Consider the following 16,911-nt stretch of genomic DNA (forward strand, 5'->3'; position numbering starts at 1 on the left):
GTGGCGCAGTGGAAGCGTGCTGGGCCCATAACCCAGAGGTCCGATGATCGAAACCTTGCTCTGCTAGAGGTGCGTCATTTTTTTGGCGCTGATATCAAGAAGAAAAGCAAAACATTAGCAATTGTATTCGAGCCAATAAAGATTGTGTTTGTACAAAATTTCAAAACTACTCGCGCAAAATTATAGAGACTCTCTTGCAAGCTAAAAACTTTGTTTGATTGATTTCAATGTGTCTTTATGATTTTGCGTTTGTTTTTAAATATCCTGGAAAACAGTTCAGAATCAGCCATATGCAGCTTCATGTGGTTTAGTTCTGATTACTGGGGGATTAGCTCAAATGGTAGAGCGCCCGCTTAGCATGCAGGAGGTACCGGGATCAATACCCGGATTCTCCAGATTTTTTCGCTTGGTAAAGAGAAATCCATTTTTTAGGCAATTTCGACTAAGTTAGAGTGCAAATAATGCCTATTGGAATAATAAAAAGTGTTTTAGAATTTGATTTTCAACCACCTCAGAAGACAGGTCTTATCAATCAAATCGACACGAATTTATTTTGTACTGTATCTGGAAATATTCTGCTGCTAAACAGGAAGGCACTGGTGGTTCAGTGGTAGAATTCTCGCCTGCCACGCGGGAGACCCGGGTTCGATTCCCGGCCAGTGCAATGTTTATTTTGTTTTTGGCTGGAAAAACATCAAATGCAAATGTCAGTACCTATATTTTCTATTAAACTCCTCTGTTGTGTACTTAAATCGGTAAACTGTAAATTAAAAGCATAGCTTTAACACAAGAAACAAAACCGAATTTCCTCCCCAATGCTTCTGTGGTCAGCAGAGTGGCGCAGTGGAAGCGTGCTGGGCCCATAACCCAGAGGTCCGAGGATCGAAACCTTGCTATGCTAGAGGTGCGTCATTTTTTTGGCGCTGATATCAAGAAGAAAAGCAAAACATTAGCAATTGTATTCGAGCCAAAAAAGATTGTGTTTGTACAAAATTTCAAAACTACTCGCGCAAAATTATAGAGACTCTCTTGCAAGCTAAAAACTTTGTTTGATTGTTTTCAATGTGTCTTTATGATTTTGCGTTTGTATTTAAGTATCCTGAAAAACAGTTCAGAATCAGCCATATGCAGCTTCATGTGGTTTAGTTCTGATTACTGGGGGATTAGCTCAAATGGTAGAGCGCCCGCTTAGCATGCGGGAGGTACCGGGATCGATACCCGGATTCTCCAGATTTTTTCGCTTGGTAAAGAGAAATCCATTTTTTAGGCAATTTCGACTAAGTTAGAGTGCAAATAATGCCTATTGGAATAATAAAAAGTGTTTTAGAATTTGATTTTCAACCACCTCAGAAGACAGGTCTTATCAATCAAATTGACACGAATTTATTTTGTACTGTATCTGGAAATATTCTGCTGCTAAACAGGAAGGCACTGGTGGTTCAGTGGTAGAATTCTCGCCTGCCACGTGGGAGGCCCGGGTTCGATTCCCGGCCAGTGCAATGTTTATTTTGTTTTTGGCTGGAAAACATCAAATGCAAATGTCAGTACCTATATTTTCTATTAAACTCCTGTGTTGTGTACTTAAATCGGTAAACTGTAGATTAAAAGCATAGCTTAAACACAAGAAACAAAACCGATTTTCCTCCTCAATCCTTCTGTGGTCAGCAGAGTGGCGCAGTGGAAGCGTGCTGGGCCCATAACCCAGAGGTCCGATGATCGAAATCTTGCTCTGCTAGAGGTGCGTCATTTTTTTGGCGCTGATATCAAGAAGAGAAACAACACCTGATTCTCCAGATTTTTTCGCTTTGTAAAGAGAAATCCATTTTTTAGACAATTTCGACTAAGTTAGAGTGCAAATAATGCCTATTGGAATAATAAAAGGTGTTTTAGAATTTGATTTTCAACCACCTCAGAAGACAGGTCTTATCAATCAAATCGACACGAATTTATTTTGTACTGTATCTGGAAATATTCTGCTGTTAAACAGGAAGGCACTGCTGGTTCAGTGGTAGAATTTTCGCCTGCCACGCGGGAGGCCCGATTTTCCTTCCAAAGGCTTCAATGGTTAGCAGAGTGGCGCAGTGGAAGCGTGCTGGGCCCATAACCCAGAGGTCCAAGGATCGAAACCTTGCTCTGCTAGAGGTGCGTCATTTTTTTGGCGCTGATATCAAGAAGATTTACAAACATTAGCAATTGTATTCGAGCCAAAAAAGATTGTGTTTGTACAAAATTTCAAAACTACTCGCGCAAAATTATAGAGACTCTCTTGCAAGCTAAAAACTTTGTTTGATTGTTTTCAATGTGTCTTTATGATTTTGCGTTTGTATTTAAATATAATGGAAAACAGTTCAGAATCAGCCATATGCAGCTTCATGTGGTTTAGTTCTGATTACTGGGGGATTAGCTCAAATGGTAGAGCGCCCGCTTAGCATGCGGGAGGTACCGGGATCGATACCCGGATTCTCCAGATTTTTTCGCTTGGTAAAGAGAAATCCATTTTTTAGGCAATTTCGACTAAGTTAGAGTGCAAATAATGCCTATTGGAATAATAAAAAGCGTTTTAGAATTTGATTGTCAACCACCTCAGAAGACAGGTCTTATCAATCAAATCGACACGAATTTATTTTGTACTGTATCTGGAAATATTGTGCTGGTAAACAGGAAGGCACTGGTTGTTCAGTGGTAGAAATCTCGCCTGCCACGCGGGAGGCCCGGGTTCGGTTCCCGGCCAGTGCAATGTTTATTTTGTTTTTGGCTGGAAAAACATCAAATGCAAATGTCAGTACCTATATTTTCTATTAAACTCCTGTGTTGTGTACTTAAATCGGTAAACTGTAAATTAAAAGCATTGCTTTAACACAAGAAACAAAACCGAATTTCCTCCCCAATGCTTCTGTGGTCAGCAGAGAGGCGCAGTGGAAGCGTGCTGGGCCCATAACCCAGAGGTCCGAGGATCGAAACCTTGCTCTGCTAGAGGTGCGTCATTTTTTTGGCGCTGATATCAAGAAGAGAAACAACACCGGATTCTCCAGATTTTTTTCGCTTTGTAAAGTGAAATCCATTTTTTAGGCAATTTCGACTAAGTTAGAGTGCAAATAATGCCTATTGGAATAATAAAAAGTGTTTTAGAATTTGATTTTCAACCACCTCAGAAGACAGGTCTTATCAATCAAATCGACACGAATTTATTTTGTACTGTATCTGGAAATATTCTGCTGCTAAACAGGAAGGCACTGCTGGTTCAGTGGTAGAATTTTCGCCTGCCACGCGGGAGGCCCGATTTTCCTTCCAAAGGCTTCAATGGTTAGCAGAGTGGCGCAGTGGAAGCGTGCTGGGCACATAACCCAGAGGTCTCATCAATCAAATCGACACGAATTTATTTTTTAATGTATCTGGAGATATTCTGCTGCTAAACAGGAAGACACTGGTGGTTCAGTGGTAGAATTCTCGCCTGCCACGCGGGAGGCCCGGGTTCGATTCCCGGCCAGTGCAATGTTTATTTTGTTTTTGGCTGGAAAACATCAAATGCAAATGTCAGTACCTATATTTTCTATTAAACTCCTGTGTTGTGTACTTAAATCGGTAAACTGTAGATTAAAAGCATAGCTTAAACACAAGAAACAAAACCGAATTTCCTCCTCAATCCTTCTGTGGTCAGCAGAGTGGCGCAGTGGAAGCGTGCTGGGCCCATAACCCAGAGGTCCGAGGATCGAAACCTTGCTCTGCTAGAGGTGCGTCAGTTTTTTGTCGCTGATATCAAGAAGAAAAGCAAAACATTAGCAATTGTATTCGAGCCAATAAAGATTGTGTTTGTACAAAATTTCAAAACTACTCGCGCAAAATTATAGAGACTCTCTTGCAAGCTAAAAACTTTGTTTGATTGTTTTCAATGTGTCTTTATGATTTTGCATTTGTATTTAAATATCCTGGAAAACAGTTCAGAATCAGCCATATGCAGCTTCATGTGGTTTAGTTCTGATTACTGAGGGATTAGCTCAAATGGTAGAGCGCCCGCTTAGCATGCGGGAGGTACCGGGATCGATACCCGGATTCTCCAGATTTTTTCGCTTGGTAAAGAGAAATCCATTTTTTAGGCAATTTCGACTAAGTTAGAGTGCAAATAATGCCTATTGGAATAATAAAAAGTGTTTTAGAATTTGATTTTCAACCACCTCAGAAGACAGGTCTTATCAATCAAATCGACACGAATTTATTTTGTACTGTATCTGGAAATATTCTGCTGCTAAACAGGAAGGCAGTGGTGGTTCAGTGGTAGATTTCTCGCCTGCCACGCGGGAGACCCGGGTTCGATTCCCGGCCAGTGCAATGTTTATTTTGTTTTTGGCTGGAAAAACATCAAATGCAAATGTCAGTACCTATATTTTCTATTAAACTCCTGTGTTGTGTACTTAAATCGGTAAACTGTAAATTAAAAGCATAGCTTTAACACAAGAAACAAAACCGAATTTCCTCCCCAATGCTTCTGTGGTCAGCAGAGTGGCGCAGTGGAAGCGTGCTGGGCCCATAACCCAGAGGTCCGAGGATCGAAACCTTGCTCTGCTAGAGGTGCGTCATTTTTTTGGGGCTGATATCAAGAAGAGAAACAAAACATTAGCAATTGTATTCGAGCCAATAAAGATTGTGTTTGTACAAAATTTCAAAACTACTCGCGCAAACTTTTAGAGACTCTATAGCAAGCTAAAAACTTTGTTTGATTGTTTTCAATGTGTCTTTATGATTTTGCGTTTGTATTTAAATATCCTGGAAAAGAGTTCAGAATCAGCCATATGCAGCTTCATGTGGTTTAGTTCTGATTACTGAGGGATTAGCTCAAATGGTAGAGCGCCCGCTTAGCATGCGGGAGGTACCGGGATCGATACCCGGATTCTCCAGATTTTTTCGCTTGGTAAAGAGAAATCCATTTTTTAGGCAATTTCGACTAAGTTAGAGTGCAAATAATGCCTATTGGAATAATAAAAAGTGTTTTAGAATTTGATTTTCAACCACCTCAGAAGACAGGTCTTATCAATCAAATCGACACGAATTTATTTTGTACTGTATCTGGAAACATTCTGCTGCTCAACAGGAAGGCACTGGTGGTTCAGTGGTAGATTTCTCGCCTGCCACGCGGGAGACCCGGGTTCGATTCCCGGCCAGTGCAATGTTTATTTTGTTTTTGGCTGGAAAAACATCAAATGCAAATGTCAGTACCTATATTTTCTATTAAACTCCTGTGTTGTGTACTTAAATCGGTAAACTGTAGATTAAAAGCATAGCTTTAACACAAGAAACAAAACCGAATTTCCTCCCCAATGCTTCTGTGGTCAGCAGAGTGGCGCAGTGGAAGCGTGCTGGGCCCATAACCCAGAGGTCCGAGGATCGAAAAATTGCTCTGCTAGAGGAGCGTCATTTTTTTGGCGCTGATATCAAGAAGAAAAGCAAAACATTAGCAATTGTATCCGAGCCAATAAAGATTGTGTTTGTACAAAATTTCAAAACTATTCGCGCAAAATTATAGAGACTCTCTTGCAAGCTAAAAACTTTGTTTGATTGTTTTCAATGTGTCTTTATGATTTTGCGTTTGCATTTAAATATCCTGGAAAACAGTTCAGAATCAGCCGTATGCAGCTTCATGTGGTTTAGTTCTGATTACTGGGGGATTAGCTCAAATGGTAGAGCGCCCGCTTAGCATGCGGGAGGTACCGGGATCGATACCCGGATTCTCCAGATTTTTTCGCTTGGTAAAGAGAAATCCATTTTTTAGGCAATTTCGACTAAGTTAGAGTGCAAATAATGCCTTTTGGAATGATAAAAAGCGTTTTAGAATTTGATTTTCAACCACCTCAGAAGACAGGTCTTATCAATCAAATCGACACGAATTTATTTTTTACTGTATCTGGAAATATTCTGCTGCTAAACAGGAAGGCTCTGGTGGTTCAGTGGTAGAATTCTCGCCTGCCACGCTGGAGGCCCGGGTTCGATTCCCGGCCAGTGCAATATTTATTTTGTTTTTGGCTGGAAAACATCAAATGCAAATGTCAGTACCTATATTTTCTATTAAACTCCTGTGTTGTGTACTTAAATCGGTAAACTGTAGATTAAAAGCATAGCTTTAACACAAGAAACAAAACCGAATTTCCTCCCCAATGCTTCTGTGGTCAGCAGAGTGGCGCAGTGGAAGCGTGCTGGGCCCATAACCCAGAGGTCCGAGGATCGAAACCTTGCTCTGCTAGAGGTGCGCCATTTTTTTGGCGCTGATATCAAGAAGATAAACAAACATTAGCAATTGTATTCGAGCCAAAAAAGATTGTGTTTGTACAAAATTTCAAAACTACTCGCGCAAAATTATAGAGACTCTCTTGCAAGCTAAAAACTTTGTTTGATTGTTTTCAATGTGTCTTTATGATTTTGCGTTTGTATTTAAATATCCTGGAAAACAGTTCAGAATCAGCCATATGCAGCTTCATGTGGTTTAGTTCTGATTACTGGGGGATTAGCTCAAATGGTAGAGCGCCCGCTTAGCATGCGGGAGGTACCGGAATCGATACCCGGATTCTCCAGATTTTTTCGCTTGCTAAAGAGAAATCCATTTTTTAGGCAATTTCGACTAAGTTAGACTGCAAATAATGCCTATTGGAATAATAAAAAGCGTTTTAGAATTTGATTTTAAACCACCTCAGAAGACATGTCTTATCAATCAAATCGACACGAATTTATTTTTTACTGTATCTGGAAATATTCTGCTGCTAAACAGGAAGGCAGTGGTGGTTCAATGGTAGAATTCTCGCCTGCCACGCGGGAGGCCCGGGTTCGGTTCCGGCCATTGCAATGTTTATTTTGTTTTTGGCTGGAAAACATCAAATGCAAATGTCAGTACCTATATTTTCTATTAAACTCCTGTGTTGTGTACTTAAATCGGTAAACTGTAGATTAAAAGCATAGCTTTAACACAAGAAACAAAACCGAATTTCCTCCCCAATGCTTCTGTGGTCAGCAGAGTGGCGCAGTGGAAGCGTGCTGGGCCCATAACCCAGAGGTCCGATGATCGAAACCTTGCTCTGCTAGAGGTGCGTCATTTTTTTGGCGCTGATATCAAGAAGAAAAGCAAAACATTAGCAATTGTATTCGAGCCAATAAAGATTGTGTTTGTACAAAATTTCAAAACTACTCGCGCAAAATTATAGAGACTCTCTTGCAAGCTAAAAACTTTGTTTGATTGTTTTCAATGTGTCTTTATGATTTTGCGTTTGTTTTTAAATATCCTGGAAAACAGTTCAGAATCAGCCATATGCAGCTTCATGTGGTTTAGTTCTGATTACTGGGGGATTAGCTCAAATGGTAGAGCGCCCGCTTAGCATGCGGGAGGTACCGGGATCGATACCCGGATTCTCCAGATTTTTTCGCTTGGTAAAGAGAAATCCATTTTTTAGGCAATTTCGACTAAGTTAGAGTGCAAATAATGCCTATTGGAATAATAAAAAGTGTTTAGAATTTGATTTTCAACCACCTCAGAAGACAGGTCTTATCAATCAAATCGACACGAATTTATTTTGTACTGTATCTGGAAATATTCTGCTGCTAAACAGGAAGGCACTGGTGGTTCAGTGGTAGAATTCTCGCCTGCCACGCGGGAGACCCGGGTTCGATTCCCGGCCAGTGCAATGTTTATTTTGTTTTTGGCTGGAAAAACATCAAATGCAAATGTCAGTACCTATATTTTCTATTAAACTCCTGTGTTGTGTACTTTAATCGGTAAACTGTAAATTAAAAGCATAGCTTTAACACAAGAAACAAAACCGAATTTCCTCCCCAATGCTTCTGTGGTCAGCAGAGTGGCGCAGTGGAAGCGTGCTGGGCCCATAACCCAGAGGTCCGAGGATCGAAACCTTGCTCTGCTAGAGGTGCGTCATTTTTTTGGCGCTGATATCAAGAAGAAAAGCAAAACATTAGCAATTGTATTCGAGCCAATAAAGATTGTGTTTGTACAAAATTTCAAAACTACTCGCGCAAAATTATAGAGACTCTCTTGCAAGCTAAAAACTTTGTTTGATTGTTTTCAATGTGTTTTTATGATTTTGCGTTTGTATTTAAATATCCTGGAAAACAGTTCAGAATCAGCCATATGCAGCTTCATGTGGTTTAGTTCTGATTACTGTGGGATTAGCTCAAATGGTAGAGCGCCCGCTTAGCATGCGGGAGGTACCGGGATCGATACCCGGATTCTCCAGATTTTTTCGCTTGGTAAAGAGAAATCCATTTTTTAGGCAATTTCGACTAAGTTAGAGTGCAAATAATGCCTATTGGAATAATAAAAAGTGTTTTAGAATTTGATTTTCAACCACCTCAGAAGACAGGTCTTATCAATCAAATCGACACAAATTTATTTTGTACTGTATCTGGAAATATTCTGCTGCTAAACAGGAAGGCACTGGTGGTTCAGTGGTAGAATTCTCGCCTGCCACGCGGGAGGCCCGGGTTCGATTCCCGGCCAGTGCAATGTTTATTTTGTTTTTGGCTGGAAAACATCAAATGCAAATGTCAGTACCTATATTTTCTATTAAACTCCTGTGTTGTGTACTTAAATCGGTAAACTGTAGATTAAAAGCATAGCTTAAACACAAGAAACAAAACCGATTTTCCTCCTCAATCCTTCTGTGGTCAGCAGAGTGGCGCAGTGGAAGCGTGCTTGGCCCATAACCCAGAGGTCCGATGATCGAAATCTTGCTCTGCTAGAGGTGCGTCATTTTTTTGGCGCTGATATCAAGAAGAGAAACAACACCGGATTCTCCAGATTTTTTCGCTTTGTAAAGAGAAATCCATTTTTTAGGCAATTTCGACTAAGTTAGAGTGCAAATAATGCCTATTGGAATAATAAAAAGTGTTTTAGAATTTGATTTTCAACCACCTCAGAAGACAGGTCTTATCAATCAAATCGACACGAATTTATTTTGTACTGTATCTGGAAATATTCTGCTGCTAAACAGGAAGGCACTGCTGGTTCAGTGGTAGAATTTTCGCCTGCCACGCGGGAGGCACGATTTTCCTTCCAAAGGCTTCAATGGTTAGCAGAGTGGCGCAGTGGAAGCGTGCTGGGCCCATAACCCAGAGGTCCAAGGATCGAAACCTTGCTCTGCTAGAGGTGCGTCATTTTTTTGGCGCTGATATCAAGAAGATTTACAAACATTAGCAATTGTATTCGAGCCAAAAAAGATTGTGTTTGTACAAAATTTCAAAACTACTCGCGCAAAATTATAGAGACTCTCTTGCAAGCTAAAAACTTTGTTTGATTGTTTTCAATGTGTCTTTATGATTTTGCGTTTGTATTTAAATATAATGGAAAACAGTTCAGAATCAGCCATATGCAGCTTCATGTGGTTTAGTTCTGAGTACTGGGGGATTAGCTCAAATGGTAGAGCGCCCGCTTAGCATGCGGGAGGTACCGGGATCGATACCCGGATTCTCCAGATTTTTTCGCTTGGTAAAGAGAAATCCATTTTTTAGGCAATTTCGACTAAGTTAGAGTGCAAATAATGCCTATTGGAATAATAAAAAGCGTTTTAGAATTTGATTGTCAACCACCTCAGAAGACAGGTCTTATCAATCAAATCGACACGAATTTATTTTGTACTGTATCTGGAAATATTGTGCTGCTAAACAGGAAGGCACTGGTGGTTCCGTGGTAGAAATCTCGCCTGCCACGCGGGAGGCCCGGGTTCGGTTCCCGGCCAGTGCAATGTTTATTTTGTTTTTGGCTGGAAAAACATCAAATGCAAATGTCAGTACCTATATTTTCTATTAAACTCCTGTGTTGTGTACTTAAATCGGTAAACTGTAAATTAAAAGCATAGCTTTAACACAAGAAACAAAACCGAATTTCCTCCCCAATGCTTCTGTGGTCAGCAGAGAGGCGCAGTGGAAGCGTGCTGGGCCCATAACCCAGAGGTCCGAGGATCGAAACCTTGCTCTGCTAGAGGTGCGTCATTTTTTTGGCGCTGATATCAAGAAGAGAAACAAAACATTAGCAATTGTATTCGAGCCAATGAAGATTGTGTTTGTACAAAATTTCAAAACTACTCGCGCAAAATTATAGAGACTCTCTTGCAAGCTAAAAACTTTGTTTGATTGTTTTCAATTTGTCTTTATGATTTTGCGTTTGTATTTAAATATCCTGGAAAACAGTTCAGAATCAGCCGTATGCAGCTTCATGTGGTTTAGTTCTGATTACTGGGGGATTAGCTCAAATGGTAGAGCGCCCGCTTAGCATGCGGGAGGTACCGGGATCGATACCCGGATTCTCCAGATTTTTTCGCTTGGTAAAGAGAAATCCATTTTTTAGGCAATTTCGACTAAGTTAGAGTGCAAATAATGCCTATTGGAATAATAAAAAGCGTTTTAGAATTTGATTGTCAACCACCTCAGAAGACAGGTCTTATCAATCAAATCGACACGAATTTATTTTGTACTGTATCTGGAAATATTCTGCTGCTAAACAGGAAGGCACTGGTGGTTCAGTGGTAGAATTCTCGCCTGCCACGCGGGAGACCCGTGTTCGATTCCCGGCCAGTGCAATGTTTATTTTGTTTTTGGCTGGAAAAACATCAAATGCAAATGTCAGTACCTATATTTTCTATTAAACTCCTGTGTTGTGTACTTAAATCGGTAAACTGTAGATTAAAAGCATAGCTTTAACACAAGAAACAAAACTGAATTTCCTCCCCAATGCTTCTGTGGTCAGCAGAGTGGCGCAGTGGAAGCGTGCTGGGCCCATAACCCAGAGGTCCGAGGATCGAAACCTTGCTCTGCTAGAGGTGCGTCAATTTTTTGGCGCTGATATCGAGAAGAGAAACAACACCGGATTCTCCAGATTTTTTCGCTTTGTAAAGAGAAATCCATTTTTTAGGCAATTTCGACTAAGTTAGAGTGCAAATAATGCCTATTGGAATAATAAAAAGTGTTTTAGAATTTGATTTTCAACCACCTCAGAAGACAGGTCTTATCAATCAAATCGACACGAATTTATTTTGTACTGTATCTGGAAATATTCTGCTGCTAAACAGGAAGGCACTGCTGGTTCAGTGGTAGAATTTTCGCCTGCCACGCGGGAGGCCCGATTTTCCTTCCAAAGGCTTCAATGGTTAGCAGAGTGGCGCAGTGGAAGCGTGCTGGGCCCATAACCCAGAGGTCCAAGGATCGAAACCTTGCTCTGCTAGAGGTGCGTCATTTTTTTGGCGCTGATATCAAGAAGATTTACAAACATTAGCAATTGTATTCGAGCCAAAAAAGATTGTGTTTGTACAAAATTTCAAAACTACTCGCGCAAAATTATAGAGACTCTCTTGCAAGCTAAAAACTTTGTTTGATTGTTTTCAATGTGTCTTTATGATTTTGCGTTTGTATTTAAATATAATGGAAAACAGTTCAGAATCAGCCATATGCAGCTTCATGTGGTTTAGTTCTGAGTACTGGGGGATTAGCTCAAATGGTAGAGCGCCCGCTTAGCATGCGGGAGGTACCGGGATCGATACCCGGATTCTCCAGATTTTTTCGCTTGGTAAAGAGAAATCCATTTTTTAGGCAATTTCGACTAAGTTAGAGTGCAAATAATGCCTATTGGAATAATAAAAAGCGTTTTAGAATTTGATTGTCAACCACCTCAGAAGACAGGTCTTATCAATCAAATCGACACGAATTTATTTTGTACTGTATCTGGAAATATTGTGCTGCTAAACAGGAAGGCACTGGTGGTTCAGTGGTAGAAATCTCGCCTGCCACGCGGGAGGCCCGGGTTCGGTTCCCGGCCAGTGCAATGTTTATTTTGTTTTTGGCTGGAAAAACATCAAATGCAAATGTCAGTACCTATATTTTCTATTAAACTCCTGTGTTGTGTACTTAAATCGGTAAACTGTAAATTAAAAGCATAGCTTTAACACAAGAAACAAAACCGAATTTCCTCCCCAATGCTTCTGTGGTCAGCAGAGAGGCGCAGTGGAAGCGTGCTGGGCCCATAACCCAGAGGTCCGAGGATCGAAACCTTGCTCTGCTAGAGGTGCGTCATTTTTTTGGCGCTGATATCAAGAAGAGAAACAAAACATTAGCAATTGTATTCGAGCCAATGAAGATTGTGTTTGTACAAAATTTCAAAACTACTCGCGCAAAATTATAGAGACTCTCTTGCAAGCTAAAAACTTTGTTTGATTGTTTTCAATTTGTCTTTATGATTTTGCGTTTGTATTTAAATATCCTGGAAAACAGTTCAGAATCAGCCGTATGCAGCTTCATGTGGTTTAGTTCTGATTACTGGGGGATTAGCTCAAATGGTAGAGCGCCCGCTTAGCATGCGGGAGGTACCGGGATCGATACCCGGATTCTCCAGATTTTTTCGCTTGGTAAAGAGAAATCCATTTTTTAGGCAATTTCGACTAAGTTAGAGTGCAAATAATGCCTATTGGAATAATAAAAAGCGTTTTAGAATTTGATTGTCAACCACCTCAGAAGACAGGTCTTATCAATCAAATCGACACGAATTTATTTTGTACTGTATCTGGAAATATACTGCTGCTAAACAGGAAGGCACTGGTGGTTCAGTGGTAGAATTCTCGCCTGCCACGCGGGAGACCCGTGTTCGATTCCCGGCCAGTGCAATGTTTATTTTGTTTTTGGCTGGAAAAACATCAAATGCAAATGTCAGTACCTATATTTTCTATTAAACTCCTGTGTTGTGTACTTAAATCGGTAAACTGTAGATTAAAAGCATAGCTTTAACACAAGAAACAAAACTGAATTTCCTCCCCAATGCTTCTGTGGTCAGCAGAGTGGCGCAGTGGAAGCGTGCTGGGCCCATAACCCAGAGGTCCGAGGATCGAAACCTTGCTCTGCTAGAGGTGCGTCAATTTTTTGGCGCTGATATCAAGAAGAGAAACAACACCGGATTCTCCAGATTTTTTCGCTTTGTAAAGAGAAATCCATTTTTTAGGCAATTTCGACTAAGTTAGAGTGCAAATAATGCCTATTGGAATAATAAAAAGTGTTTTAGAATTTGATTTTCAACCACCTCAGAAGACAGGTCTTATCAATCAAATCGACACGAATTTATTTTGTACTGTATCTGGAAATATTCTGCTGCTAAACAGGAAGGCACTGCTGGTTCAGTGGTAGAATTTTCGCCTGCCACGCGGGAGGCCCGATTTTCCTTCCAAAGGCTTCAATGGTTAGCAGAGTGGCGCAGTGGAAGCGTGCTGGGCCCATAACCCAGAGGTCCAAGGATCGAAACCTTGCTCTGCTAGAGGTGCGTCATTTTTTTGGCGCTGATATCAAGAAGATTTACAAACATTAGCAATTGTATTCGAGCCAAAAAAGATTGTCTTTGTACAAAATTTCAAAACTACTCGCGCAAAATTATAGAGACTCTCTTGCAAGCTAAAAACTTTGTTTGATTGTTTTCAATGTGTCTTTATGATTTTGCGTTTGTATTTAAATATCCTGGAAAACAGTTCAGAATCAGCCATATGCAGCTTCATGTGGTTTAGTTCTGATTACTGGGGGATTAGCTCAAATGGTAGAGCGCCCGCTTAGCATGCGGGAGGTACCGGGATCGATACCCGGATTCTCCAGAGTTTTTCGCTTGGTAAAGAGAAATCCATTTTTTAGGCAATTTCGACTAAGTTAGACTGTAAATACCGCCTATTGGAATAATAAAAACCGTTTTAGAATTTGATTTTCAACCACCTCAGAAGACAGGTCTTATCAATCAAATCGACACGAATTTATTTTTTACTGTATCTGGAAATATTCTGCTGCTAAACAGGAAGGCTCTGGTGGTTCAGTGGTAGAATTCTCGCCTGCCACGCTGGAGGCCCGGGTTCAATTCCCGGCCAGTGCAATATTTATTTTGTTTTTGGCTGGAAAACATCAAATGCAAATGTCAGTACCTATATTTTCTATTAAACTCCTGTGTTGTGTACTTAAATCGGTAAACTGTAGATTAAAAGCATAGCTTTAACACAAGAAACAAAACCGAATTTCCTCCCCAATGCTTCTGTGGTCAGCAGAGTGGCGCAGTGGAAGCGTGCTGGGCCCATAACCCAGAGGTCCGAGGATCGAAACCTTGCTCTGCTAGAGGTGCGTCATTTTTTTTGCGCTGATATCAAGAAGAAAAGCAAAACATTAGCAATTGTATTCGAGCCAATAAAGATTGTGTTTGTACAAAATTTCAAAACTACTCGCGCAAAATTATAGAGACTCTCTTGCAAGCTAAAAACTTTGTTTGATTGTTTTCAATGTGTCTTTATGATTTTGCGTTTGTATTTAAATATCCTGGAAAACAGTTCAGAATCAGCCATATGCAGCTTCATGTGGTTTAGTTCTGATTATTGGGGGATTAGCGCAAATGGTAGAGCGCCCGCTTAGCATGCGGGAGGTACCGGGATCGATACCCGGATTCTCCAGATTTTTTCGCTTGGTAAAGAGAAATCCATTTTTTAGGCAATTTCGACTAAGTTAGAGTGCAAATAATGCCTATTGGAATAATAAAAAGCGTTTTAGAATTTGATTTTCAACCACCTCAGAAGACAGGTCTTATCAATCAAATCGACACGAATTTATTTTGTACTGTATCTGGAAATATTCTGCTGCTAAACAGGAAGGCACTGCTGGTTCAGTGGTAGAATTTTCGCCTGCCACGCGGGAGGCCCGATTTTCCTTCCAAAGGCTTCAATGGTTAGCAGAGTGGCGCAGTGGAAGCGTGCTGGGCCCATAACCCAGAGGTCCAAGGATCGAAACCTTGCTCTGCTAGAGGTGCGTCATTTTTTTGGCGCTGATATCAAGAAGATTTACAAACATTAGCAATTGTATTCGAGCCAAAAAAGATTGTCTTTGTACAAAATTTCAAAACTACTCGCGCAAAATTATAGAGACTCTCTTGCAAGCTAAAAACTTTGTTTGATTGTTTTCAATGTGTCTTTATGATTTTGCGTTTGTATTTAAATATCCTGGAAAACAGTTCAGAATCAGCCATATGCAGCTTCATGTGGTTTAGTTCTGATTACTGGGGGATTAGCTCAAATGGTAGAGCGCCCGCTTAGCATGCGGGAGGTACCGGGATCGATACCCGGATTCTCCAGAGTTTTTCGCTTGGTAAAGAGAAATCCATTTTTTAGGCAATTTCGACTAAGTTAGACTGTAAATACCGCCTATTGGAATAATAAAAACCGTTTTAGAATTTGATTTTCAACCACCTCAGAAGACAGGTCTTATCAATCAAATCGACACGAATTTATTTTTTACTGTATCTGGAAATATTCTGCTGCTAAACAGGAAGGCTCTGGTGGTTCAGTGGTAGAATTCTCGCCTGCCACGCTGGAGGCCCGGGTTCAATTCCCGGCCAGTGCAATATTTATTTTGTTTTTGGCTGGAAAACATCAAATGCAAATGTCAGTACCTATATTTTCTATTAAACTCCTGTGTTGTGTACTTAAATCGGTAAACTGTAGATTAAAAGCATAGCTTTAACACAAGAAACAAAACCGAATTTCCTCCCCAATGCTTCTGTGGTCAGCAGAGTGGCGCAGTGGAAGCGTGCTGGGCCCATAACCCAGAGGTCCGAGGATCGAAACCTTGCTCTGCTAGAGTGCGTCATTTTTTTTGCGCTGATATCAAGAAGAAAAGCAAAACATTAGCAATTGTATTCGAGCCAATAAAGATTGTGTTTGTACAAAATTTCAAAACTACTCGCGCAAAATTATAGAGACTCTCTTGCAAGCTAAAAACTTTGTTTGATTGTTTTCAATGTGTCTTTATGATTTTGCGTTTGTATTTAAATATCCTGGAAAACAGTTCAGAATCAGCCATATGCAGCTTCATGTGGTTTAGTTCTGATTACTGGGGGATTAGCTCAAATGGTAGAGCGCCCGCTTAGCATGCGGGAGGTACCGGGATCGATACCCGGATTCTCCAGATTTTTTCGCTTGCTAAAGAGAAATCCATTTTTTAGGCAATTTCGACTAAGTTAGACTGCAAATAATGCCTATTGGAATAATAAAAAGTGTTTTAGAATTTGATTTTCAACCACCTCAGAAGACAGGTCTTATCAATCAAATCGACACGAATTTATTTTGTACTGTATCTGGAAATATTCTGCTGCTAAACAGGAAGGCACTGGTGGTTCAGTGGTAGAATTCTCGCCTGCCACGCGGGAGACCCGGGTTCGATTCCCGGCCAGTGCAATGTTTATTTTGTTTTTGGCTGGAAAACATCAAATGCAAATGTCAGTACCTATATTTTCTATTAAACTCCTGTGTTGTGTACTTAAATCGGTAAACTGTAAATTAAAAGCATAGCTTTAACACAAGAAACAAAACCGAATTTCCTCCCCAATGCTTCTGTGGTCAGCAGAGTGGCGCAGTGGAAACGTGCTGGGCCCATAACCCAGAGGTCCGATGATCGAAACCTTGCTCTGCTAGAGGTGCGTCATTTTTTTGGCGCTGATATCAAGAAGAGAAACAAAACATTAGCAATTGTATTCGAGCCAATGAAGATTGTGTTTGTACAAAATTTCAAAACTACTCGCGCAAAATTATAGAGACTCTCTTGCAAGCTAAAAACTTTGTTTGATTGTTTTCAATGTGTCTTTATGATTTTGCGTTTGTATTTAAATATCCTGGAAAACAGTTCAGAATCAGCCGTATGCAGCTTCATGTGGTTTAGTTCTGATTACTGGGGGATTAGCTCAAATGGTAGAGCGCCCGCTTAGCATGCGGGAGGTACCGGGATCGATACCCGGATTCTCCAGATTTTTTCGCTTGGTAAAGAGAAATCCATTTTTTAGGCAATTTCGACTAAGTTAGAGTGCAAATAATGCCTATTGGAATAATAAAAAGCGTTTTAGAATTTGATTGTCAACCACCTCAGAAGACA

The 16,911-nt window shown here is 40.5% G+C and overlaps 28 non-coding genes across 28 annotated transcripts; all 28 read left to right on the plus strand.

The window, feature by feature from the left end:
- The first annotated feature begins 593 nt into the window (after positions 1–593).
- Trnag-gcc lies at positions 594–664 on the plus strand. The gene has a single exon. It is a non-coding gene; the product is annotated as a tRNA-Gly (tRNA).
- A 493-nt stretch (positions 665–1,157) lies between these two features.
- Positions 1,158–1,230, plus strand: Trnaa-agc. The gene has a single exon. It is a non-coding gene; the product is annotated as a tRNA-Ala (tRNA).
- Positions 1,231–1,428: 198 nt separating this feature from the next.
- Positions 1,429–1,499, plus strand: Trnag-gcc. The gene has a single exon. It is a non-coding gene; the product is annotated as a tRNA-Gly (tRNA).
- Positions 1,500–2,394: 895 nt separating this feature from the next.
- Positions 2,395–2,467, plus strand: Trnaa-agc. The gene has a single exon. It is a non-coding gene; the product is annotated as a tRNA-Ala (tRNA).
- A 198-nt stretch (positions 2,468–2,665) lies between these two features.
- On the plus strand, positions 2,666–2,736 carry Trnag-gcc. Its single transcript has one exon. It is a non-coding gene; the product is annotated as a tRNA-Gly (tRNA).
- Positions 2,737–3,421: 685 nt separating this feature from the next.
- Positions 3,422–3,492, plus strand: Trnag-gcc. Its single transcript has one exon. It is a non-coding gene; the product is annotated as a tRNA-Gly (tRNA).
- Positions 3,493–4,255: 763 nt separating this feature from the next.
- On the plus strand, positions 4,256–4,326 carry Trnag-gcc. Its single transcript has one exon. It is a non-coding gene; the product is annotated as a tRNA-Gly (tRNA).
- Positions 4,327–5,090: 764 nt separating this feature from the next.
- Positions 5,091–5,161, plus strand: Trnag-gcc. The gene has a single exon. It is a non-coding gene; the product is annotated as a tRNA-Gly (tRNA).
- A 493-nt stretch (positions 5,162–5,654) lies between these two features.
- On the plus strand, positions 5,655–5,727 carry Trnaa-agc. The gene has a single exon. It is a non-coding gene; the product is annotated as a tRNA-Ala (tRNA).
- A 198-nt stretch (positions 5,728–5,925) lies between these two features.
- Positions 5,926–5,996, plus strand: Trnag-gcc. Its single transcript has one exon. It is a non-coding gene; the product is annotated as a tRNA-Gly (tRNA).
- A 1,324-nt stretch (positions 5,997–7,320) lies between these two features.
- On the plus strand, positions 7,321–7,393 carry Trnaa-agc. Its single transcript has one exon. It is a non-coding gene; the product is annotated as a tRNA-Ala (tRNA).
- Positions 7,394–7,590: 197 nt separating this feature from the next.
- On the plus strand, positions 7,591–7,661 carry Trnag-gcc. The gene has a single exon. It is a non-coding gene; the product is annotated as a tRNA-Gly (tRNA).
- A 764-nt stretch (positions 7,662–8,425) lies between these two features.
- On the plus strand, positions 8,426–8,496 carry Trnag-gcc. The gene has a single exon. It is a non-coding gene; the product is annotated as a tRNA-Gly (tRNA).
- Positions 8,497–9,391: 895 nt separating this feature from the next.
- On the plus strand, positions 9,392–9,464 carry Trnaa-agc. Its single transcript has one exon. It is a non-coding gene; the product is annotated as a tRNA-Ala (tRNA).
- Positions 9,465–9,662: 198 nt separating this feature from the next.
- On the plus strand, positions 9,663–9,733 carry Trnag-gcc. Its single transcript has one exon. It is a non-coding gene; the product is annotated as a tRNA-Gly (tRNA).
- A 493-nt stretch (positions 9,734–10,226) lies between these two features.
- Positions 10,227–10,299, plus strand: Trnaa-agc. Its single transcript has one exon. It is a non-coding gene; the product is annotated as a tRNA-Ala (tRNA).
- Positions 10,300–10,497: 198 nt separating this feature from the next.
- Trnag-gcc lies at positions 10,498–10,568 on the plus strand. Its single transcript has one exon. It is a non-coding gene; the product is annotated as a tRNA-Gly (tRNA).
- Positions 10,569–11,464: 896 nt separating this feature from the next.
- On the plus strand, positions 11,465–11,537 carry Trnaa-agc. Its single transcript has one exon. It is a non-coding gene; the product is annotated as a tRNA-Ala (tRNA).
- Positions 11,538–11,735: 198 nt separating this feature from the next.
- Trnag-gcc lies at positions 11,736–11,806 on the plus strand. The gene has a single exon. It is a non-coding gene; the product is annotated as a tRNA-Gly (tRNA).
- A 493-nt stretch (positions 11,807–12,299) lies between these two features.
- Positions 12,300–12,372, plus strand: Trnaa-agc. The gene has a single exon. It is a non-coding gene; the product is annotated as a tRNA-Ala (tRNA).
- A 198-nt stretch (positions 12,373–12,570) lies between these two features.
- On the plus strand, positions 12,571–12,641 carry Trnag-gcc. Its single transcript has one exon. It is a non-coding gene; the product is annotated as a tRNA-Gly (tRNA).
- An 896-nt stretch (positions 12,642–13,537) lies between these two features.
- On the plus strand, positions 13,538–13,610 carry Trnaa-agc. The gene has a single exon. It is a non-coding gene; the product is annotated as a tRNA-Ala (tRNA).
- Positions 13,611–13,808: 198 nt separating this feature from the next.
- Positions 13,809–13,879, plus strand: Trnag-gcc. Its single transcript has one exon. It is a non-coding gene; the product is annotated as a tRNA-Gly (tRNA).
- A 1,166-nt stretch (positions 13,880–15,045) lies between these two features.
- Positions 15,046–15,118, plus strand: Trnaa-agc. Its single transcript has one exon. It is a non-coding gene; the product is annotated as a tRNA-Ala (tRNA).
- A 198-nt stretch (positions 15,119–15,316) lies between these two features.
- On the plus strand, positions 15,317–15,387 carry Trnag-gcc. The gene has a single exon. It is a non-coding gene; the product is annotated as a tRNA-Gly (tRNA).
- Positions 15,388–15,878: 491 nt separating this feature from the next.
- Trnaa-agc lies at positions 15,879–15,951 on the plus strand. Its single transcript has one exon. It is a non-coding gene; the product is annotated as a tRNA-Ala (tRNA).
- Positions 15,952–16,149: 198 nt separating this feature from the next.
- On the plus strand, positions 16,150–16,220 carry Trnag-gcc. Its single transcript has one exon. It is a non-coding gene; the product is annotated as a tRNA-Gly (tRNA).
- Positions 16,221–16,712: 492 nt separating this feature from the next.
- Positions 16,713–16,785, plus strand: Trnaa-agc. The gene has a single exon. It is a non-coding gene; the product is annotated as a tRNA-Ala (tRNA).
- Positions 16,786–16,911: the final 126 nt, after the last annotated feature.

The sequence above is a fragment of the Nematostella vectensis genome, chromosome 8, assembly GCF_932526225.1.
Source record: "Nematostella vectensis chromosome 8, jaNemVect1.1, whole genome shotgun sequence".
Lineage (NCBI taxonomy): Eukaryota > Metazoa > Cnidaria > Anthozoa > Actiniaria > Edwardsiidae > Nematostella > Nematostella vectensis.